The 25633-nt window shown below is 37.3% G+C and overlaps 1 protein-coding gene across 1 annotated transcript in view; it reads left to right on the forward strand.

Annotated features, from left to right (window-relative positions):
* The first annotated feature begins 21837 nt into the window (after positions 1 to 21837).
* pcdh1a (protocadherin 1a) overlaps positions 21838 to 25633 on the forward strand; it is an 85835-nt gene continuing 82039 nt past the window's right edge. Inside the window, exon 1 of the mRNA XM_065290533.2 lies at positions 21838 to 22449. The gene's annotated coding sequence lies outside the window, so the exon portion shown is untranslated. The remainder of the gene's footprint in view (positions 22450 to 25633) is intronic.

Below are 25633 nucleotides of genomic sequence, written 5' to 3' on the forward strand. Positions count from 1 at the left end.
ACGATTCTCAAAGGTAAGCTGAAAATAATGATTTTGCAGGAAATGTCAGTTTGACATCATTTGACTTCTTATCACATTTAAATATAAGTACATGAAGTAACCTGCAATTTTATGTTTTTAAAAGTATTCATATTAAAGTCGCCATGAAACAGAAGTAGCGATTGCCTTGTTTTCCCCGTGATGATGTATATCCGAGTGAAACTGGCTTCTGAAATGAAATTAGGCAGAGCTGGATTTGAATTTGTCCAACGACATCTAATTGGTTCGGTTGAAGTTGGGTCATGTTGGTAATTAATAATCGCAGGTATATTCTCCAGGACCCCGCGCACCTACCATACCATATGACCAGAAGTAAAGAAAGATCGTTTTGAGGATAGGGGGAGATTTGCGTTTTTTAATTAAAGATTATGAGGGCACATGAATTTAAAAAAAAATTATGAAGCTCACATATAAGTAATTTGTAAAAAATACTGTACCACAATATTACAAAACAATTTACAGTTTGTGACACCACAGAAAGGTGATATTAACCACCCATCCAAATTTAAATGATAAAAAATGCTCAATAAATAAAAAGAGTTATCAAAATCTTGAAAAAACAGGCAGTATTCTCTGCTCTCAATCGCTGGGGGCGTTTCCGCTGTCGGAACTGAAACCACACCCACTCACAGGAAAGCTGCCAGGGTCTCTCTCAACTTTTAAATAACGCTACTACCTGAATGGATGTTGGGGATTGTGTTAAGCCTGGAATACACTGCACGATTTTTGGCTGTTCCAGACGAAAGATTGCCATCTTGAAACAATCGTTGTGATTTCTGTGATCGTGGCTTTTCATGGTGGTGGTATCTTGTACAGTGAGAGAGGTTCATAGACGGCCGCTTTCATGGTCTTGCGTCCAAAGATAGCCTACGATAGTTTTCTGACAGTGTCAGAAATTCAGTATGGTCAACGTACAGTGTATTTGCTGCGTACTGATATTTGTTTACCACTAGCGCATGCTGGTGACGTTGCACTAATGTGTGATCATCGTACAGTCTACATGCTTGCTGTACCCAAGTTTAAACTATCCATGTCGCACAGTGTGATATCTTATAGGAGTCCAAAAATCCTGCAGTGTATTCTGGGCTTTAGGGGTGGGGCCATGTGCTGTGGCTCAAGTGCGTGATCGAGCCACCATGTCAGGCCCGCATAAAAAAATAAGACCTAAACTCAGAAATTGTGAAAAACTGTTTACAATCTAACTCTGCAATTCACTACTACATTGTTTCCAGTCTTTGTTGCATGCTTTAGAAATACATTTCTAACATTTATAATGTGTTAAGAAACCATTTTCAAGATTTACTTTACAGAGACTTTAGATGTTTGTTTGTTTATCAAACAGAGATGGCGATATAGATCGGAAAATGTTTGCTTTATAAACGTTTAGTTTCTTTCTTTCTTTCTCGACACAATCAAATCAAAATATCCTCGCTCTTCTTTGATAATGGCATAGACAATAACAACCCTAGATTAAAATAGCGGAACATAAAAATATCTAAATGGTTCTCGTGTGTCTCATGAGTGTGGCTGCCTCCGAAATTGCATACTGTGACAGTTAGTACTGAATTAGATTAAGTACCTACTCATAATATGAATATGATTACCGTATTTTCTCGACTATAAGTCGCACTGGACTACAAGTCACATTTATTTAGAAAATTATTTCACAAAATCTAAGCCCAAGAACACACATTTACTCTGAAAAGGCAAGTTAATCAACTAAACAATAGTACAGAACAGCATTCTGAATAGGTGTCTGTACATGTTAACGTAACATTAACAGTTATTTACACGATACACAATAGCACACAATAGGTATATGTTCTATACCTGGGAGTTTAAATTCCCGAAATCATTCCACATCACTGAATCCATTGAATTACATAAATACAGGAGCAGCATAGATCGGACTCTCGCGACTGTAGATGGTAATGGTATCTCTTGTTTCATATGAATTAATTTTTACATATAAGTCGCACCTGACTATAAGTCGCAGGACCAGCCAAACTACGAAAAAAGTGTGACTTCCAGTATGGAAAATACGGTGGTATGAATGAATTCGGCCGTACTACATCCACCATGTTAATAAACCACGTGAGATAACAACAAGTTAGTCGTTAACTGAAATGATGTTAAACAAACGCAATTTAACCACAAGGGACAGCTGTTTGTTTAATATATGTATTTGCATTTGAATAGAGCTGCTTAACCGTTAATGAATAAAACAACACCCTTCCGTCTTTGTCTTCTTTGTTGGATAACTCCTCTCCTAGGGGCTCACGGGATAGTAAAGGGTCCATCGAATGAACACTGTGAGTTCTTGACCGAAGTAGTAGGTCATACGGGTACTTTTTACATACTGCTTTTCGCATACTATTTGTTTCGTCACACAACGCATGTGAAGCCTAGTCATGAGACAAACAAGAACAAGTGAGATTTCCCTTGCCACTATATTTGAATCTACCTCTGTTATTGTCTGACACATGCGTCAAAACTTGCAAAAAATCTCAAAATATGAATAATTTTTTTCACCAACCTTTCACTTCACTTCAAAGGACATTTATTAACCCATTGGAGTCATATGGATTACTTTTATGATGGATGCACGTTTTGGAGCTTTGAAACATTGTATTATAAAGCAAAGAAGAACCAGAATATTATTTAATATAGACTTGATTGTGTTTGAAAGACAAAAATGTCTTGGATGACTGAAAGAGTGTGAGTAAATGATCAGTTCATTTTGATTTTGGGGTGGAGTAATCTTTTAAGACCTCTATTCAAAATCAAATGACATCGCACAAAAATTGTTGCACTTAAATGTTTAAGTTTAATCAATTTAAAATTACAATTAATTTGAACTTTCTTAACTAGTGATGAATTAAAATTGAAATAACCTAAGCTAATTCAACTTAGCAACTCCTCACTATAGTCAAGAAAGTTGAAATTAATTGTAAATTCAAGCTGATTAAACGTAAAAATTAGAGCTGGGCATAGAACAATCTAGATTAATCTCATACAAAATAAAAGTATTTTTTTGCATAACATATAAGTTTGTGCTGTGTATAATTATTATGTATATATAAATACGCACACATTCATGTATGTATTTAAGAAACATTTACATGTGTATATATGTATTTATTTATATTTTAATATGTTCTAAATTATATATAAATAAAAAACAATATTTAAATAAAACATTTCTTAAATGTGTATATATATATATGTGTGTGTGTGTTTAAATATAGATAATATTTACACACATTACAAACTCTTAAAATTACTTTTATTTTGTATGAGATTAATCTAGATTAATCTATGCCCAGCCCTAGTAAAAATATAAGTGCAACAAGGATTTTTTTCATCGTAGTAGACAAAAATGAGATGTGGGAGACCAAATGGCATGCACGAAGTGTACTTCTTTGCAATTGCTGTCGAGAATGACAGATCACGTTTAAGCTATAACTAAAGTAAAAACTAAGATATTAACAAGATCCCGTTTGTGATTTGTCTTCCCATACAGGCTGTTTCTCCTCATCCGTAAGTTACACAACTCTTATGCTCTGGCTGAGAAAACACAAGGCCAAATCTTTCTGCACTGTTTTTGACCAAACTTATATCCGGGCCATAAATGAAAGCGCCCCTGGGCAGGAAGCGTAAATAAAGTAAATTGCTATAGGATGCCATAACATGAGGCTGTTTGAAATAGAGGGTGAAGTGACAGTCATTTAAAAGCTCATCTGGCCGGGCTGGCATGGTGTTACTCAACAAGACAAATGGCCGGAGAAGTCAGCATGCTGTTGAGGCTTCTCCAGCGGCCAGCGAAAACCTACTTAATAGATATTACAAAGCAGAAGAGAAAGTTTTGCACAGGATTGCTCACACAAGCTATTTCTAAAAGGGCGCCCATGTTTCTTCCTCTACTGTATCTTTCCTCTTTTGGCCATCTCGGCACACTGCATTTTTCTTTAAACGTTTCATCACCTTCTCCTCCCCAGCTGTCTGCAGCATCGCCTACACACACACACAGCTGCATTGAACATGACTTCCTCTGGACACTAAAAAAAGTTCACAGTATGTGATACAAATGACAATATGACAAATTCAGCGTTAGGAGGACACTATACAGATTTCTATATTTGGTTTGTTATCGTGTAACTGATTTTCTGTGTGAGGCTTAACACATTTGAGAAGTCAATGTGTGTGTGTAAGGGGAGTGAAAGGGCAGTAGAGATGTGGAGGCTATTTGTGATAAGGGGGTTGACATCAGCTGATAACACTGTGTGAGCCAAAACACCAGAATCTTTGAGCTGACAATCACGTTTACACACACACACACACGTGCACAAACCCTCTTTCTCGGACCTTTCCTGAGATGTCAGATTGGATAGCTAATGGCCCCATCGATGGGGAAATAGCATCTCAAAGCAAATAAGATGCTGATGTCTCTCAAACAGGAAGAAAATCAATTACGCACCGTTTTTAGTTTTGCTGCTTTGAGACGTTAAAGGCCAAACACAATTATCAACAACACGAAAACAAATACAATATGAACTGACAGAATGACACGATCAACAATATAATATACGTCAGTGAAGAATGAACAGGAGAAAGCAATTATATTACATAAATCAAATAGCACAATCGAATGCCGTTTCCAAACTGTATATAAACACAAGTAACTTGTTTCGTTTTTGAAGTTATCATTTTACCTTTCAAACGAACGAGACAAAGAAATTGAACTTTTTTTCTTCTTCCGCAAGATTAGTGGCTTTAATTACCTTGTTTTGTATTTCGTCGCATTAAGCCTTGTTATATTACGCTTTCTATTATACTCAAACAACATCAGCAGGCGATGTGGTGATTTTGCTCCACCCTGTTGTTGGAGCTTTTCATGCATTCACATTCCTTGCCCGTTGCATTGTTTTATTCAGTATATTGAATGTTTTTGGCAGTGTTTGTGAATGTTTTTCCCCATTGCGACTTTGGTCTCAAGTGTTTACATCCTCTGACCCGTGTTCTTGTTTCTTTGATTGCAGTTTGTTTTTGGCTACAATGTTTGATTTGAAAATTCCTGCGACTTAATTACTTGAACTCTGTGATTTGGGTTATGCAGTTGTAGCACCTACAACACCTTAGTATTGCGATGAGGTGCCATGTAAAAAATATTTTACAGTTTTATTTGTACACTATAAAAATAATGGGTTATTTTTAACCCAACGTTGGGTTAATAAAAGGGTCAAGTCCAGCCCTAGGGTTAAATTAACCCGGAAAATGTTTAGATTTGGCCCAACACTGGGTTGAAAACATGGGCGTCGATTTAGTTTGAACATTGGGGGGGGGGGTTATATACGTTGAAATGCTGCCTGTTAAAAATATGTGTTTATCTATCTAAATCGGATAGTAAATTTGTGATATGACAAGCTTGACTACCTTTCATTTGGCTTTATGGCTGAAATTATATTCGACCCGCCACAGTGGCTGGTGGTAATGGATGTCTTACCTGCCAGTACTGAAATCTACCCGCATTTGGCAGGTGTTAATGTCAAGCCCTGTACACAATATTATCATACCTCCTTCTCAGCTTTCAGTCCTTCCAGAAAAACAACGCATAATCAGCCAAAGTCCGAATATTTATGCGGGGGACGCATTTTTTTCAAATACGCTGCACTTTCGCAGCATAAATTGCAGATTTGCGTGCGCAAAATATCCCGGGCTTGCATGATTTCATAATCCCTGCATCTTCGTAGCAAAAATCACATAAATCTTAGCAGAAAGTTGAAAAATGTTGCATTTACCTCACACAAGCGCAGCCATGTCTCCTGTTGCCATGGGAACGTTATGAAGTGACGTGATTATGTGACGTGAACACCATTGAAAATGATCCTGCAGTTTTCCCGCATTTCATTCCATAAAATTGCGTTTATATCCCACATATTCCATTGCATTTTTTAAGAAAACATGCCGCAACATCAAGGATGTTTTTTGCCCACAACAATCACAAAAAAACTGTGATTTTCTGGAAAGACTAAAGCCGTTTCTCAATATGCGTTCTTGTCTGTACTTGTGAAACGTCATCAGTCGCGGCCCAAGTACTGTTCCAATTCAAAGTTCGCATCAAGCCCAAGTTCACATAAAATCCCCGGATGTGTTCTTGATCCGCCCATTTTATCGAGGATGCATCAGAGGAGACTTGTGTGGACTTATGACAGCGATGTTTCCCAGAATGCATTTCGCGTCAGGAGTTTGTTCTTCCGAGTCTGAACTTGCAAGTTCGAACTACGAAGGACACAAGTCCGAGTTCGGCGTACTTGGTTTTGAGAAACGGCTTAAGATTTGATTTTTTTTTAAAGGCATTCTAAGTGAATCTGCGAGACTTTAGTTTTTGTTGACGTTTGAACTGTTTTCAAACAGATGGAGCGTAGCTAGCTCTTCCCCCTCCCTTCCGTGCTTTCATGAACGCACCCAACCCCCACCCCCAAATCCTTTTTGTCGTTTATTGGCTGGAATACTTTGTTTTGTTTTGTGGTGCTAGGTTTGGCCACTATGTTGATATTGCCGTTTGTGAAGCCTGGGCTGTCTACAGAAATCGCTTTTGTTACAGTTTGATTAGCGGACAGGCAGCAAACAGATAGTGAGAAGATGTTTCCGGTATGTAACAAAAAATGTTTTATGGTCTAAAACACGTCAATTCGCTTAGAGTGCCTTTAATGTCCCTCTTTGACCAGCAGTTAAATAAAGTCTGTTGTGCAGCGCTTTTCTTCATTTTTGGCGCTAACGCTACCCGTACTCCATTCAAATATCACACAAAAAAGGTGTGACGCATTTGTTGGGCGTCACCAATTGGTTCAATAAAGGGTATTTGTTTATTTTTATTGATTATAACTCATATTTGATTAGGAACAAAATTATTGTTACAAAATAAACAAATTCTACATATTTTTTTATCTACTGTGATTTTCATGTTGAAAATATAAGGAGGGTTTTGAATATTGGGGGGGTTACCTATCCCCCCCCCCACAAACTACGCCCTTGGTTAAAAATAACCCAGCTTTTTTATTTTTTGAGTGTATGTACTTTATAATTAAGCCATCTTGAAAACATTTGCAAGCATGACAACACAATAAAAACCATTATCTGATTTGGCCTAACATGTTCTTGGTATTCATCCAAGATTCAATTTCATTGTTTGGACGTATAAACTATAAAACACTTTAGTTCCAATCAGCTGCACTTCCAATGCAAATGAGCTGTTCCGTTTCCAAGATCCCGTTGTGACCGAAACAAAGGCAATGATGACAATAACGCATGTTGTTTCATCAATTTTTCTTTTGGTATTTTGCTACAAGAATAGACACACAATCACTCATCTCCAGTACTCCATTGTTACTGTGAAATTTCTAATCGTTCTGTAATATATCTGAGCCCACTGATTTACAAAGGACGTAGAAGCCAGTTATAATTATTGTGTGATATATGGGGGTTATTATACTGTATTGAACGCTATAATGGGATAAAAGGCCTTCATGCCATCCACCTCTGTAACAGTCTATGGGTGTGTGTGTCGACTCTGAGCATTGAGGTGTGACAAACCTTTGATGAAGGACTTCATTTCGAGCTGTTTGTGCTGTACTGGTCAGTCGGCTGAAAGCGACCTGCGGGGTTTCGCTGTAAGAGACCTCTCATTAGAGAGAGTGAGGCATTATGGAGTCTTTAAGCTCGTTCGATGGCCACATTCGGTTTTAGTGTTTGCTTTTGAAATGGCTGTGTCTCACAGGTGTAGGTGAGGGTAACTGATAAAAGAGAGTATTCAACGTGATATTAGTTTTTATTCTCTCAGTGAACAATTCTCAGTTAGGCTTTTACCTACATTGCAATTCAAATGGATACAAACAATATTGTCAATTTATGTGACTTACTAGAAAAAAAATACTGTGTTGTTGGCTGATATTATTCAGTTTGTACAAGGACGTGAGAGAGAGAGAGATCTGTGCAACACATATTCATACAGTATGTTCTCATATGTCAACTTTAGGGATGTAATTCGTCCAATTTTTATGTTAATTGTATTATATTTAAAATAAATGAATGACATTATTTAACACATTTATCTAATTTAACATTCATTCTGTTCGCTGTGATTTCTACAGGGTGATCTGAATGCACACCCTCACACCTGAGCAAGCAATTTAGTGAAATATGTTAATGTTACTGTAAAATTGACATCGTTTGTTTTATAATTCATAAGTACTTGTTGAGATTTAACGATAATTAAATTTTGTGATACAAAAAGTGCAAATTACTTTCATTTTATTACCCTCGTTTGGATTTAATTTAGAAATAAATTTGCCATTAAAATCTCTTTCTTGGATGGTTTCTCTTCCATTTACTAATACATGAAAATGAGTTTGTGCATTGAACTCTGTTACAGCACCTGTAGCTGAGTTGTTTCTCTCTCAAAAACAGCCAATTTAAATACAGACTATTTTACGGTTTGTAAAGATTCATACATATATAACTTGTACATTTATGTGATAAAAATTGTCAAAATATGTACCCCAGCTGTCACTGGGGCATTTACCCTTTATAAACGTAAAAAAAAATGGGGATTGCAAGAGTTTCCCATCAACAAGGAATTCCCAGTAAGCGCAGGTCATAAGCTCGTGTTGATTAAGTCCCTGCCTTCGTTTTATTTATTGGTTTCTAATTTTTTTCTGTTTTTTAAACCATTTTCTCTTGGGTTTAGGGTTAGATATGAGATTTGCTTAAGGAGGTTATTTATTATACAGGTTTCTACATGTTTTTGTCTATATTTAAGCCATGGGCGCTTGGAGTTGGGGTTAGAATTGGGGTTTGGGTTAAGATGTCATTTTTATGTAACAAAAAGTTGTTCTAACCCTAAGCCCAATGGTAAAAAATAGCAAAAAAAGAAAGAAGCAAAGAAACCAATAAATAAAACGACAAAAAAGATGCCCTGTTTAAGTGTATGGGGAGGACTGGCATATCATATTCATATATTGCACAATTTTCACACTTAGTGCTATTTATACACAACTCTGTGAGACTAGGTTCACTTTTTCAGAGGGTACTGCTTTAATGACGGATGGGGTACATATTTTGACCTTTCATTTTTTTATTGACAGTGTACATTTTGGTGCTGTAAATTATATTAAACAGAAAAGTACATGTGCACATAACATGCTAATATAAAAAAATCGTCTTGGCAACTCTGACCATTTACAATATATTTACATTTATTACAGACACTTTGATTCACGAAGGCTTAAGCTATAAGTATAGTTCTGTTTTATGCATATGCGTACGCAAATTTATCCATCAGATTAGAAAAAAAATTATTTTTCGTTGCACATGCATGTACCGGAGAATGTAGTGTGTAGTTTAGGAGATGCATTGCATTTTGTTGCAATTTGCATGCGTCGAACATCTGTGTTTGAAACATACGAGTCAAATAAACGATGCATTGCAATGCTGTGCTTATACATTTATGTGCACGTAAACACAAACTCTGGGTTTTAGTGTGATTTAAAATCATCTGTCTAAAATGGCATCTAGAGGTGAGATTGCAAATTGCAACCAACCTCAATTTCTAAACGCAAAGAGAAGCTAAGACAGAAGCTGAAACAACATACACTGTAAAAATCGTTTAACTTACCAAAATAAGTTAAACAATTTTAACGTGTTTTTATAAGTTATGTCAACTTATCACAGGTTAAAACCATAGACTGTAAAAATATGGATGTAGTGTCCCTGACGTCACCCATAGGTTTTTGAAGAGCTTTTTTGAAGCCAATAGTAGGCGGTGCCTACCGTTGCCATCTTCGCCGCGTGTCACAGTGCATCACTCTTGGATAACCGAAAATGGGTAAAGAAGCATGTGGGTGATGCTGAGGTGGCTGGTTGCTGAAACGACGCCCGCCTAGCTCGACTCTACTGACAGCAGTGGCAGTTCACTCGTCACTCAAGTGGCCACGCCCTTAATTTAATGGTACGTTCACACGAGGCTTTAGCGTTAATGCTTCCTACTCACTTTTAATGGGTGACGTCATGGGTTGCCGAACTGAATTGTAGATCCGTCGGCGAATCACTGTCATTGCTCGCGGCAGTTGAACATTTCTCACCTTTTCAAGCGGCGGCATGCGTCAGCCAATCAGATCGCCTCATGCAAATAACCTAGGCAGAGTTAGCCAGTTACGTTTATGGAAGACTGGAGCATGTGTTGTGGCCACTGTGATTAGCTGTTGGCCACATTTCAGACAAGCCTTCTGTCAAGCATTAATGCTTCTGTCCCGTGTGAAAGTACTGTAAGGCTTGATATAATTTAAATTGATGAGTTCACCCCTCACAGTTGTCATAAAAGGAAAAATTAGCTATATAGACCAAAAAACACTTTTTGTACCAGGCTGTAAACATATTATTTTCTACTGTAAAGTTGGGCATTTTAACATGGGGGTCTATGGGAATTGACTCCCTTTTGGAGTGAGTGGAGTGAATTGCAGTTTAATTCACTTCCGTATTGACTTCATAAGACACATTGGAAGGTTGCCCCTCCATTAAAACTAAAAATAGTAGGTTGAACTGACTTACAAAACCAACTTCATCCTGCTTTATTTTTTACAGTAGGGACGAAACGCGCTCTGTAGAAACATGGTGACGACTTCCATGCTCATTCTAAGGTAATAAACACAATACAGTTCATATTGTCTTTATACACCGCTGATTATATAGTTATGTATATTACATTGCATTTTTGGCAAGAGAGCCTCCGTAAAGTTTGCACTTTTAAGGTATGCCCTTTACGTCAGTTTGATATTCTGGTAATCGAATCCATGACCTTGCATTGCTAGCACAATACTCTGCAAGTTGAGCAGTACAGGAAAACATTCCAGCACTGCAACTTTTCCGAAACTCAAACTCTTTGGTACTCTTTGGCTAGGAGGACAATGCTTCAGCGCCTGTTTAGCATATCTTATCATGACAAGCGAGACACCATTGTGTCTGGCATGAGCAAAGGCCAGGGAGAGCTGCTATGATGTTCAGTTGTGGGCTGCTGTGGGGAAGTGGGAGAAAAGACAATGCTAATATTTTCTTGCTAACTAACCGTAAAAGCATAATGCCAGCAGCACAGTTTTGTTTTCCTAAGCATTGTCTGTGGAGCTGTAATGAAAAATAATTCATTTTAGTTTATTCTCTCTAGGCGGGAGACATACAATTTTACATTTTGTTTGTTTACGCTCCTTTGGATGAACGCCATTCACATTAATCCTTGTCTTAGCATTTAATACAAAGCTAAAGATTCATAATTACCATTATTATTTATTCATTTACACATTTCATGCATTCCTTCAGCACATGTTTTATATAACCATAATTTACCATTACTTTCTCATTAACCATTATATTTCCAGTTAGTTTAACATTTTCTACTGCTTTCACTGTATATGGCATAAGAGCAGCACTTAGACACGACAGCACCAACCAGGCCTCCCATAGAAACAAGCAGTGCGGGTGATTTTTCTGACGTTATTTGTTTTCTATACATTCAATGCTCAAATGATGAGGTATGTGATGGTATTGTTGGAAATGCTTGCTGTAGCATGTAAAGCTTCTATACACAAAGTCAGCGGGCTTGAAAGGCAGACAGAAAGCGTACAGTATCTTACTGAGTGTTCAGTCATCACGCTTGCTGCTTTATTCAAGGTTTCAGGTGAAGATCAGAGGTTTTGCTGTCATGACAACTCAGTCTGTGTTTTACAGGATGGATGTATCCTGCAATCTGTGTTTATTATTTTAAAGCAATAGCTGAGGTCACTGAAGTGGTGCTGTTCAAAGGTGGTGTGCTGAGGAAGGTTAAACCGAGTTAAAAACATTTTAAAGGTATACTCGGAAGTGAAGGCTAATGTAGCAGTCGTCTTGGACTTAGATGTGTGGATGCAGCATCGTGCAAAAGCAGTCATTTTCTGGTCATGGAAAAATTGGTAAAAAAAATGGTACCTACATTGCAAAAAATGATTTTCAAGAAAACAAATTCTTGAATTTAGATGCTTTTTCTTGATGAGCAAACTGACCAAAGAGAATAAGTCTAGTTTGTAGACCAAAAATATCAAGTTTAAGTGATTTTGTGCATAAAACAAGCCAAAAAATCTGCCAATGGGGTAAACAAATTTTTCTTGAATTCATCTTGAATTTAGTGTTTAAGAAAAATGTTCAAGATTTTTGGTTACCCCATTGGCAGATGTTTTTGCTTGTTTCATGAACAAAATCACTTAAATTTGATATTTTTCGTCTAAAAACTAGACTTATTTTCTTGGGTCATTTTGCTCATCAAGAAAAAGCATCTTAATTTAAGAATTTTTAGATATTTTTACCGAAAACAAGACAAAAATCCTAAGAATTTTTTTCTTGAAAATCATTTTTTTGCAGTGTAGCTGTCGCTGGGGCGGTACCATTTAAAAAAGTAACCTAAGGGGTACATATTTGTACAAAGAGTGCATATTACTACCTCAGAAGCACATGTTAGTACCTCTAAGGCAGTGGTTCCCAAACTTTTAATGTTTCGACCCACTCAAATATATGTAATCTATCACGGGACCCAACAACATGGAGAAAAATTAAAATTTTACCCCTTTTATAATTGAGTAGTTTTTGCTTTAATTTAGATTTCAAAATCAAATTGTCATTGCCTGTCATTAATTGGACTAAACAATTTTTTGTGTCATTCACCACAACAGCAAAGCAACTTTGCACAACCCACCTAATCCCACTAGGCGACCCACAAGTGGGTCCCGACCCACAGTTTGAAAACCCCGGCTCTAAAGTACATATTGGTACCAAATGTATACACATCTATAATTAAATGATATTTTAGGATTGTGTTTTTAAATGTGTGACAGTTTGAGAGCATTTTGACAATTTTTTTATTCTTTTTAAACATGCAGTCAGTCATAAAGAATTATTTTTTTATTTATTTTTATTATTTATTTTGTCTAAAAATTGGGGGTTATAAGGAAATAAACTGATTTGCTTTCAGCTGATCATGTGATCACAACATGACAACCCACCCTTTTAACAGGCATGACTGAATTCAATCATGATTTTTTCGATGTATTATTCACTTCTTTTGTAATTGGTGAAAAACGATTTTTGTACATACAGGTCAATAAAGCATCCTAACATCACCATGCTTTTTCATTTAGAGAGTCAGTCAGCTGTACTAACTGGATGAGTTTGGCCCTCTCATAACTCCCAAGTACCACGTTCAAGGCTGGGTCCACCTCTTTGTTTTAGAGGCGCAATTTTGGGTGGGAATGTCTTGTTCTCCTTGCAGTGGCTCAGTGCAGTCATAAAGCTGTTGACCCTGAAATGGGTAGAAAAGGTTCCTGCCTGGTTTTATTTCTAAGCCCAGCTAATTGTTCCCTGTGGTCCTGTCACGTGAATCAGCCTCAGGCTTGAAGCATTAATTCACATGAGTTCCTCTGAAACCCAGTTGTTCTCATGTGTAAATGTAAGCCTACGAAGTGCCCACACGCATTGCGCTGTACCATCACTACTGAAACCATCAACACGAGAAGATAGCCGGCAATAAAGTTTGAGGGTAAAAGCTTAAAAAACAGAGTGAATTTCAGCTGTGGTAGAACAATGGTTATGTCATCCGTGTGTGTATTCTGTGAAGTTGCTGTGAAGAAATGTCAAAACCATCTCATGCTCTAAAAAGGGAAATAATCAAACTCCTTTGCTTGTGAAATAGAGCACTCACTCAAGCAACTTCTCTACACCCCCCTTAGAGATTTCTGGGCCATTATGCGATTTTATCCTCTTTGAATATTTCTGAATACACTGATTGACAGTGGGGGGTGTCATTATCGCAAACTGCCTGAAGAATGACTCACTGCTATTACACAATCAAAGAACAAAAGACTGGTGATTTGAAAGTCTCTCACCTTTCATTAGAACAGGTTCCAGGCTATAGGAAATCTGGACGTAGACTTCTTTACAGAGACAAGCTGCTATTGTCTGAAGTAATTAACTGAATTCGGTATAAGATGCTTTTACTACTGTTTGGGCTGCTACACTTTTAAAGTGTACCTATTTCATTGCTAAAAACAAAGTTATTTTGTGTATTTGGTATAATACAATGTGTTTCCGTGGTTTATGGTTCAAAAAACACATTATTTTCCACATGCCGTACATTTTTGTGATTTTGTACAATTTGAAAATCGCTTTGTCCCTGATTGGCCAGCTAATCTGTACGTTGTGATTGGCCTGAATACCTCTGACGTCAGCCGGAAATGTGACGCCCCTTACCATGTTTGAAAGATTCACTCACAATGCAATGCTAACAGGCGTTAACTTACAGGCTGCGAGTCCAAAGCGGAAGGAATTATAATAATATCGGGCTTGTCTACATCAACAGGCCCAGGCAGTTATCTGTTGCCTACAATGCGTGTGTTTGTTGTAGTTCAAGAAAAGAGATTTACATTAGAGATGATAACTCGCTTCATCGTTTACTTTGGGGTTTGTACCTTTTGCATATCGTTAACATGTACTAATACACACTTACACACCAAAGGAAATGTCAAATTGTGAATCGGACTATAGGTGCTCTTTTAAAAAATAAAGCTTTGTCAGGCTGTATGGTTACATAAAGAACCCACAGAACATCCATAGATGCTTTCTGTTGCACAAGAACGTTATTTGCGGTTGATAATGTTATACGCTTATAAGTAGTATGAAAGAAGTGGTTAAGAATTTGACTTTTGGGAACCAAAAATGCTTGCTTCTATGGCAGGGGTTTTCAAGCGTTTTTGTCAGCCGAACCTTCTTGACCTAAATTATTTACTTGAAGTACTCCTTGCAAGTAAATATTTCAATAATTTAATAGCACACTTACATGTTTAACTTCAAAAGCAGTTAATTTTCATCTGTTTTTATTACATGAGAAGTTCAGATGCAAAATCCTCTACGAGTGTCTGGTATGTTTTCTTGTCAATAAGCATTTTTTATCAGGCTCTTATATTATGGTTTAGTTCACTTTAATGCCAATGTAAATGGCAGTGATTAGGCAGTGATTAAAATGCCATATTTTCACAAATCTCACTTTAGGCATTTCATTTATATTTAACAAATTTGACTTTATTTAGCTGCAAAACCATACAGTGCATGCAAAATCTCCACTAATAAAAAAATCTGAAAACGGCAAAAAGAAATTGGTCCATATCCTAATACATACAACCTCCTTTTACCGGGTAAAAAGGTGTTGCACCTCGACATACGCCATTGGCATTATTCACCCAATTCATTTTCAGTGCACTTAGAGGACTTTGCTACTAAATCATTGTGCCAGTAAATGGATTCTGCCAAAAACACAATATTTCTGAACAGCGTTACGCCAGGATTCAGTGGATTTAAAGCAAAACTATTTGATAAAGGTATAATACGAGCATTCGGTTAATATCATTATCTAATTTTTGCATCTGCTCCTATGTTATTCGATCTTATTCTTGTAATTTTCTTTTATTGATACCTAAAACGTATCTGCCTATTTTGCATGCTTTTTCTTAGTTTTCTGATATATTGTAGTGTTGTGTATTGTCACATGACATCTATATTAAGCAAAATTTTATTTTTGTGTTAGTAAGGGCCCTTTTTTAATGATCTAAGCGCATTGTCTAAAGCGCATGGCGCACGGTCTAAATGGGCGTGTCTGATGCCACTTTATTTAACAATGGGAAAAATGGTTTGTGCACCGAACGGTCGGAAATGGTTGTTCCTATTCTTTTAATGAGTAATGGGTGTGTTTTGAGCGTAACGTGCAATAAACCAATGAGAGTCTCAGCTCGCATCACCTTTAAAAGCCAGTTGCGCTGGCGCTATGTCCAATCCCTATTTAGATGACGGACTTTGTAAACTAAGCAGAGGAAGAAGACCACCAGTTTAAGAATAATGTTAAAAATTGTGTTGTTTTCATTTTTATTGAAATAATTTTTTTTGGAATAAAACCTTTAAAAGCCCTTTTCTTTCATTCATAGAAGTACAAATGGCAGCATTTAAATTGCTGTAAATGTATTGATATCCTACATAATCATTGTAATCTCATAAAATAATTTGCAAATATGCAAGAAAAGGTTTATACTCTAAAAATAGAAACAAGAAATAAAGAATTTGCAAACTTGCGGCGAGCCAAAGCGTTTCAGCACTCGGACAGTGCCATGTTTTTTTTTTAAAGCATTACTTAAAAACGGTTTTCATCTCACCATACCCACAGGCACAGAGTCATCATATACAATAAATCTGTAGGGTAGCATTTAAAAAACATTTAAAAACAGATGCATTTGTTTAAAGCAAAACATTGATTTACTTACCAAGCTACAGGTGGAGCACCTCTTAACGCCTTCTAACGTCTCATAATCGGTCCTCATTTCTGTCCAAGAGACTCAATAATAATCTTTTACATTTCAATCCTTTCATCTTTCATATTTAAAAGCGTTTTTGTGCTGCTGCAGGCCAAAAACATGCAAGTTAGGTTAATTGGAGATACCAAATTGCCCCTCCCCAAACTTGTATATGCATTAACTTGTGTATGCATTAACTAGTTTTCACCATGAATATAGCCATAAATGCTGGAATGGCATCAATAATAATTCACGACTTCGCATTATCATGTAATCGATAGGGAATGAGAGAAACTATATTTGGCGTGCTGGCGAAATTTCAGCCCAAATCCAGAGTACTCCCCCCTCTTTAACTGGGATAGATTAAACTAGCTGAGAGTGATGTGATTGGGTGGAGGAGGGATGCTGCAAAAAACTGTCATGGGACAGAGGTGAAGACAGGCTATTTATTGGCACCTCTTTGCGTTGATCGGTTGGATCACATGCTCCTCCCGAACTTAGTTAAATAAATTTCAATAAAGAAAGAAAGAAACGACTTTGAACTAAGGAAACAAAAAGTTATGTTGATGTCAGGTTTAATTGTTGGTGGCATTGTGATTTTAACACACAATTTTAATTATATCTGTCTTACCCAATAGAACTTTTGTCTTGCATGATTAAAATAACTGCCGGAGGCGTAGCAACGATGCCAGCTTGTGGCGTGACTTCCCTAAACAGACTTTGGTAAAACCCATTTAGATGGCTGGAAAAGGTACGCAAGCAATTAAACGCTAGGTGTTTCTACCTTTTATGTATGAAATGCTCATAAGATGTAATGATACAGTGTTACATTCCTGTCTCTTACTCAGCTGACCCCTGACCCTCTCCCTGTTGCATGTGGGTGGGCACAGCGTAGGTAGAAGCTGCACTTTGATTGGATGGTTGCTGGCTCGTGAATGACTGGCAGAGCTTAATGAGAGCCCAAGAGATGTAACCCGACAGCTGTTTGTTTGCTGCTAATGAGAGATTGGTGGAGGAGACAGAAAGACTCACATACTGGAACTCTTTGAAAAAAGCTGTCTTTCGAGGGACTGGCAGAAATAAAGGAGTCATGCCTTTCCCTGGGGACTTGGTATGGGACTGTACTGCGATGCACCGCTCTGGATGCTCCCGGGTTCTGCCACCATCGTCCCCCATCGGTCAGATTAAATGTTTGCTCAGAGACCACGAAGATGTGGTTGGAGAAAACTTCTCTATGTCTATGATAATTATGGTTAACACTTTCCTAATGACGTGTTATTAAAGATGACCACATTATAGACAGCTTATAAAAAGATGATGAATGTAAAAATATTCACCGCTTAAACAATTTTATAAAATTGAGTGAAGTGATAACACGCAGGTGTTAATTTAAGTATAAACATAGCCTGATGTGGTCAGGTTGATTTAGACACATTAAATTAGTTAAATTAAAACTAATTTTAATGTTATCACATTTTATGGTTAACATTTTCACAGTATAAACAAAAATTTAAAATGTGATCCTGTAATAATAACAATTATTGCCTAAAACCTATCTATGCACAATCCTATTTGCATGGTTCCTTTTTTTTTTAGCTTTTTATAAAGACACAGCACGGTGGAAATAATTAAACATGTGGCTTACGCCAAAAGAATTCTTGGACTTCTGTCGCACTCTTTCCAAAGGACAAAATGCCTGCTGTCTTCCTTTTATACAGACCTTATCTTGGCTGGTGGGAACGGCATGCGTTTAACAGACAGCATCAGGTGGCATGCTGTTACACCCAGACACAGTGCATGAAACCTCTACTGTATTCAATTGTAGGGCTATGAATATCAGGTTGAATTGTCCATTGTTAACCATAGCAAGCTTTCTGCTCTACTGATCACATGATGAAGTACTAGACTTTTAAAGTACTAGAGTATATGAGGATCTCTGATGCAAAGCCATCTAAGTGGATCTTACATGTTTTCTTGTAATTAAGCATTTTTTATCAAACTCATTATGGATTCTGCCAACAAACCGGTGTTTCTGAATGACCTGAGGTGAGGATAAAGCAAATCTGAAGTGATAGTATTTGATGAACATAAATACGTGCCAAGAGCATTCGGTTAATATCATAATCACAGTTTTGACTAACGTTTGGTGGTTTTTGCATCTAAGCTCCTCATATAAGACACATGGTAAACAAAATAGCTTCTGTAGATAAACATGCGATGAATGCAGTAATTCAGAAGTTTAAATGATAACATGAGAATGAGATGACAGTACGATGTTTCTGTCCATAATGGAGGAGCTGAGCATAAACTTACTCAAGCTTTCATGTCACAGTGAAAGTGTGTATAAACAGCTGCTTCCTGTGAGGTGAGCAGCCATTTAGATACTGTATACTTGCATTGTGATTAATGAGATTAAAACTTGCATGCTTTTCCCAAAGTTTAGTTTTAACTCCATAATAAGAAAAATCGCAGTATGCGCTGTATAAAGGGGTTAGGGGCTCTGCACACCAAAGCTTTTAAACACGGCTGAAATGCCAGGCGGATGCCGACTGCCAGCTTTTATTAGCTGAGCACTTTGGTTGCTGTGATACTTCGAACGATGCACTGGCAGTGTTGGGGAAAGTTATGTTAAAAAGTAATGCATTACAGTATTAAGTTACTCCACAAAAAAGTTACTAATTGCATTACTTAAAGTAATGGAAAGTAATGCTTACATTACTTTTAAGTTACTTTTGTGTTACTTTTTCTTACTTTGCAGGTGTTCTTTATGACTGAAAAGTTCTGCATTCAGAAATTGCATATTTCCATCGCAAAAATGTCAAGCTCTTGGCTGGGTTTCCTGATAACGATTGAAGTTAGCACTTAAGAGCGCTTTCTACGAGCTACTTAACGAACATTATTTGTTCATTTACGTGCGTTTCCCAAAGATGCACGTATAACGATTGCTCGCAGCTGGGTTTTAAGTGCTACTTACGAGTCGCTATCCGTTTGTCAAGTGCTGAAATGTCACCAATAGAATGACTCGAATTTGTAGCAGAAGCTTGTTTAGGCTAATGATCTTTAGCCGATGTGCACTAATATTTTTTTATAATATTTTTTATTATTGTTCAATTACTTTTTACATTTTAAAATTGTTCATAATGAAATATTCTTTTCCGTATTTAGTTAGGACTCGTCCCACTGCAAAATGCCTTCTGCATTTTATATTATTTTAGATTATTATTATTATTTGTTGTTTATTATCTATGTTTATTTATTATTAGGAGTTATTGCATTGTATCGTAAATATTTCTTTGGTTTCTTTAATCAGATGCCATACCCTTCAAAACATTTTTTTTACTGTAGCATATATGAATTATAGCAGCAATTGGTAGTAACCATTTTGCTAGTACCAACTTTTACCAAAATTGTTCCAAATACGTTTTCCTTCTTTATTAATTTATGTTTAGTCATTTAAAATTTGATTTCTCATTTGAATTTTAAATAAATTATATTCAAGTTATTTAAACAAATGAACAAAGAAAACCCCAATAAATAAATATACATTTAAAACATTACATTATCGTTATTGCAGGAGTGCAATTTGCTGGTTGTCCTGCAGGTGACCTTGTAACACTGTTGTCTTACGATGCACTAATGAATGAACGATTACTCCAGAGCACTCGTAGATCTACGATGATTTTCAAGTGCTACTTAAGCTACGAAGCTTTTGGGAAACGGCCCGTAATTCTAAGATGATTCGCACGATCGTTTTTATGATCTACTTAGCCTTACGATCTCCATTACTGACTGAAACTGTTCATGCATAGAGTGTGTAATTCTACTTTAATACATTCAGTTTAATGCAGTACATTGTTTTTTTTACATCTAATTAATTAAACTGAATGTAACTCGCATTACTTTTAAAAAAAGTTACTCAAATATTAATGTGTACATTTATAAAGTAATGCGTTACTTTACCCATTAATTCAGAAAAGTAATATTATTACGTAATGTACGTTACTTGTAATGCGTTACCCCCAACACTGTGCACTGGTTGGTTGTTGTGATGTTTATCCTGCCCCTCCTCCACTGTGATTGGACGGCCGTATGAGACCTGACATTGACGAGCTGTGCTTTTCTCCCAAAGTTTAATATTTTTGAACTCTCTGCGTTCAGCGCGGAAAGATCTCAGAGTGTCGGCTTTCAGCACGAAAAAAAAACGACAGCTCCTGGCTTTTTTGAAAAGCGTGCCCTTCCATTGAAAACATTTGAAAACATACTGCAGCGTAAACGCTTTGGTGTGCACGCTACCTTATTCACTCGGTTGTCTCAAAATAAAATCAGTTTTTTTAGATAATCTTACAAAGGAATATTAACCCGCTTTTCAAATGATAAAAATCACACCCTGTAACAGCTTTCAAATGGTATACAGCTTGATTACGATAACAGCACTTGTCGTTATAATGAGTTTGTTTTAGAGAGGGTGGCACAAGGCTGTGGTGTTTGTATAACGGATGCCATTTGATATGAGATTCTCGAGCAGATTTGGCTGCCGTTTCCAATCCAGCAACAACTGCGTATGATCATCTTGATTTCTTGTGTTATGACGGTCATGGTATTGACTTTCACAAACCATAATTCAAAGAAGAAATACATTAATATGACATTGATGCTGCAGCCTTGATCTCTGTTCTTGCAAGGTGTCTTTATTCATGCTGCTAAACCTCATAATTCACCAGTCTCTAGTTTTCAAACACTATATTAAAGGTCATAATGAGTCTTGCTCTCCACACGACCTATCTATTCAACATCAGAATCCTTCAGAATAAAAACAACACCACCGGTTGTGTGTGGGAGAGTGTGTGGGTGATGGGTGAGTGGATTTATGGGGTAGATTAGAGGCAACGTGAACGCGCTTTGCCTGCCGCGTGTGCATCCAAACGCCCGTGGGTGGCGCCAAAAGAGCAAAGAGCGCATTTGCTCTTAACTGTTGAATGCGTCAAACTGTATTTGCCCACTGGATGCGATTCTACCGCGATCAATACTCATCATATTTTACGACCCAATTGCTCACGATTATGATACACGCACGAGAAAGCAAAGAGCGGAGCTCTGCGCGTGACCTCTTGGACAGATCCGATGCCTTGAAGACTTTGCAGCCACCTTTAAAATTCACATCTGATTAATGTACTGTAGACCAGATAAAAACGTCAAAAGCAGCACGCAACGAAACACGATGACAATGATTTATAATAATTATCGGTAATTTATATAAGGCTAGTAAAATTATACTGTTTTCTTAACCTAATTGTGGCTTTTTCATCTAACAGCCTGTAGCGCGAGTGTTTGAGAGCCCCACCTCCTCGCGCTTCGAGAGTCCGCTTGCGTGAGCGGCTAGAGGAGCAGCGCGCGCTGTTGAGAAATCTCCTCAGTCACTCACTCACTGACATGCACAGACATTCAAGCAGGATTAACCCTGTGCGGAGAAGATACCTGTGCCAAAACTGCTTTTGGTAGTCTACTGAGGAAAACGAAAGGGGAAACCGACATACATTCGTTTTGTCATTACGTTTTGATATTATTTTCCGGTCTATTATATGTTACCATTCCGCGAAGAACTGAGAAAACGAAGAGCACCATCAAATTTCCTGAGAACCTGTACTCTCATAAAATACCTCATATGAGTGTTTGAGGATTTATGGACTGACAATAGGGCTGGTTGATGGTTTAAAACAGTTTTCGTGTTGAGAAGCAACACCTTAGACATTTAACATCAATTATCCGGCGTAATTTCTATTTTATTAATACTTACGCCATCAACCTGACGCGCAGTCGTGGGGATGGCGGGGAGAAACGCGGACACTTATGGATTGTTTGCCGACGGAAGGATTTTATGCTTTCTTGATGTCTGGATTTTTTAAAACAGCGGTGTCTGTGTTACCTCGAAGGAAGCAGCTGTAGTTGATTCTCAGACGAGAGACGCAGGGAGCTGGCGAGCGGAGAAAAGTGATCGACGAAGGTAGGCAACGAACTTTATTGACGCGGCTAGAAAATGAATAAAGCTTACGAGAATTCGCGTCGATAATGTCGTTAATGTGAGTTATCTTTAAATATCCAATACATAGCTACAAACTATATTGATTTATGGAGAATGCGTATTGATATCAGTGATTTTTGCATCCCTTTATAATTTGCATAATAAATGTTTTCCCGAATCAGTCTGGCAGTTTTTATGGGTTTACAAATAACCATGACACTTGTTTGTCGCTGCAATAGAATTCAGTGCGATGTGAATGTAGGATGTTTATTGCCTGTATTACGCAAAATACATTGCCATAAGCCTTCTGCATCATCTTGAACATATTTTCATCAGGTACCGAGCATTTATATGCGCAAAGATTAAGCTGCAAGAAAGATAGTTGACGAGCGACCAGTTGAATGTAGGCTGTATGCAACGGCAAGTCATGATGTATAACAATGTTATTATGGTTAATAACGGTCCGGCAGGATTGGGTTGGATGATGTACCACAGGGCTGTAGATTTAAAGGAAATCGCAGTGGAGCGCCCACCTGGGCTGGCTGGGTCAACAGCAGGATCAATGTTTGGTCAAATCCCTATAAGGATGATTACAGGATTCCCCTATACACCATCTCCACCCTCAACCCTCTCTGAGCTGCAGGGGAAGATAGAGTAAACCTTAAACACTGAGAAATCTTGGAACCAAACATTTTTCGTTTCTATCCACATGGATATTTATAAAGATTAATGTGCATGTTGTTGCTTAGCAGTAATCATAATATTAATTATTATGAATAATACTAATACTAAAATGACTTTATGTAAGGAAAAATGATTTTAATTAAGGAAAAATAAAAGGCATTCTAGGCACTGCATTTATTTGGCTGTAAAATTGCAAAGCGTTTGTCCATAGGGTGAGGTATGGGCAATAATATGGGTAACTGATTTAATTGGGCTGAGCTGAAATGCTAAACCTGTTGAACCTGAATGAATGCGATAACAGATGATTTACAGCACTGCAGAAAAATAAAAGGTCACAATACTTCAGGGAAAATAAAATGTCTGCATGAACTATCAGTCTCAAGAGCCGAGCGAAATGACTTCAGAACTTACCCGGGGTTGGTTTCATGCATGTTTAAATTTGAAGTTCTTGCAGGCAGTTTGTGCCTTGTGAGAAAGGTTGGAAATGTATCACTTGAGGGTTCTGTCTGAAAGACATGGTGCTGCATTTTCAACAGAGCTATTTGGGATTTATTCACTGGCATTTCATTTAATTTTGTAGGTTTATCGCACCTTACAGAAAAGCAGTTCACAGTGAGCATATGGCATGTTCGGTATCAGGTTACATACAGGTATTCGGCACAGTAAATGTTTTTGTTCACACGTTTTCTAGTTTGCCGCTTTTATAATAATAACAACCCTTTTGTTTTTCAGACACTCTAAATAGTTGAGAAAAGCAACAGCTCTTAAAATAGTTGAAGTGTGTTTAGGCTCATCAGGGTGAGATGCACTTGGGTTGTTTGAAGAGTCTCTTACCTAAAGAGTGCTGCCATGTTGTTAATTATTATTATTAATAGTAGTGGTGTTATAGTTATTTGTGGATTGCATTTACTATCAAAGGCACTTTGGCTTTTACAAGCTGTCAAATGTGGCTTTAATTTGTGCTTTGCGTTTAAAGAAGGCGAACCCCACTAACACTTAGTTCCTAACAATATTTTCACTTCCCAGTGCTGCATAAGTGCAGTGCATTTTGAATAAAGATATAGAGGTCCTACAGGTCAATTCAACAAATCATTATACGCACTAGTCAATGACTTGCGACAGGCTATTTAAATTCTACACTGGGTTATTTTCAAACCTGCAATGGGTCAAAAAGGCACAAACCCAACCCCTTGGGTTATTATTTACCATATGCTGATATGTTTCAGCCCAAAATGCTGCGTTATTTTAATCAATTGTTGGGTCAAATTTAAACATTTTATGGGCTTGGCTTTGTGCCTTTTGACCCAATGCTGGGAAAATAGCCCAACATTTCCAACCGTGTATGAATTTGCGACCCTGGACCACAAAAGCAGTTGTAAGGGTCAATTTTGAAAAATCATTTGAAAGCTAAATTAAAAACGCTTTCCACTGATGTACAGTTTGTTAGGATAGACCAAGATAATATTTGGCGAGATACAATGATTTGAAAATATGGAATTTGAGAGTGCAAACACTGAGAAAATCACATTTAAAGTCCAAATGAAGCCTTTATCAATGCATATTAGCGATGCACAAGTCATCTCATAAACAGCGGGTCAGGTTGGGCCGGGGAATGAATTTGTCACTTTATTTGCGAGTTGGGTCGGGTCGGGTCATTAAAAACTAAATAAAAACCCATGTATGTTGCGTGCAATTCCCTTTATCTTTTATTAAATATTTGGGAATTAGTGTTGGGCAATGTGCCAAATTTCAGATCATACTATCGTCAATAACTTGCAAGCTTTTACATAAACCCAAACTTGAATGGGAAATCCCCAAGAAACTGGTAGCAATGCCAAGGTTGTAGGCAAGTTCCTGGTCAAGTTTTTATATATTTATGGTAGCAAAGTTAAAAAATATCTTCATGGAACATGATCTTTACATTATATAAAAATGTTTTTTGGCGTGAAAGAAAAATCTATTATTTTGACCCATACAATGCAATTTTTGGATTTTTCTACAAATATACCCGTGGGACTTACGAATGGTTTTGTAGTCCAGGAATAAAGCGGCAAATCATTAAATGGCCTGTACACAATTTGGGTATAATGCATGTCACTGTCATGAAGCAAAGTATCATGAACCTTAAAAAATCTTTTTGCATATCCATAGCAATAAATCCAGGCTAACTACGATTAGTGTTGGGCCCACCCTCCCAATGGCCCAAGTGCGACTTACGTCCTTGGCCTTTGAAGCTTATTTCACAGCCTCTAATCATGTTTTTAGTCCGCACACACTATCAGCACACCTAAATCGACAGTAGGCTGTACAGCAAATGCAAAAAAGAGAACACGTCAATACCTGGGCAATTAGTACATCAATACGTGGTACTCCCAATCTTAATAGATACGACGGGATTGGATTTCTGATTGGATTTCTATGCGTTCTTGTGTTTAGCTTTTTTGTATAACACTTATTTACTTTCCTTTGGATCATGGTCACT

The sequence above is a fragment of the Paramisgurnus dabryanus genome, chromosome 10 (assembly GCF_030506205.2).
Source record: "Paramisgurnus dabryanus chromosome 10, PD_genome_1.1, whole genome shotgun sequence".
NCBI classification, from domain to species: domain Eukaryota; kingdom Metazoa; phylum Chordata; class Actinopteri; order Cypriniformes; family Cobitidae; genus Paramisgurnus; species Paramisgurnus dabryanus.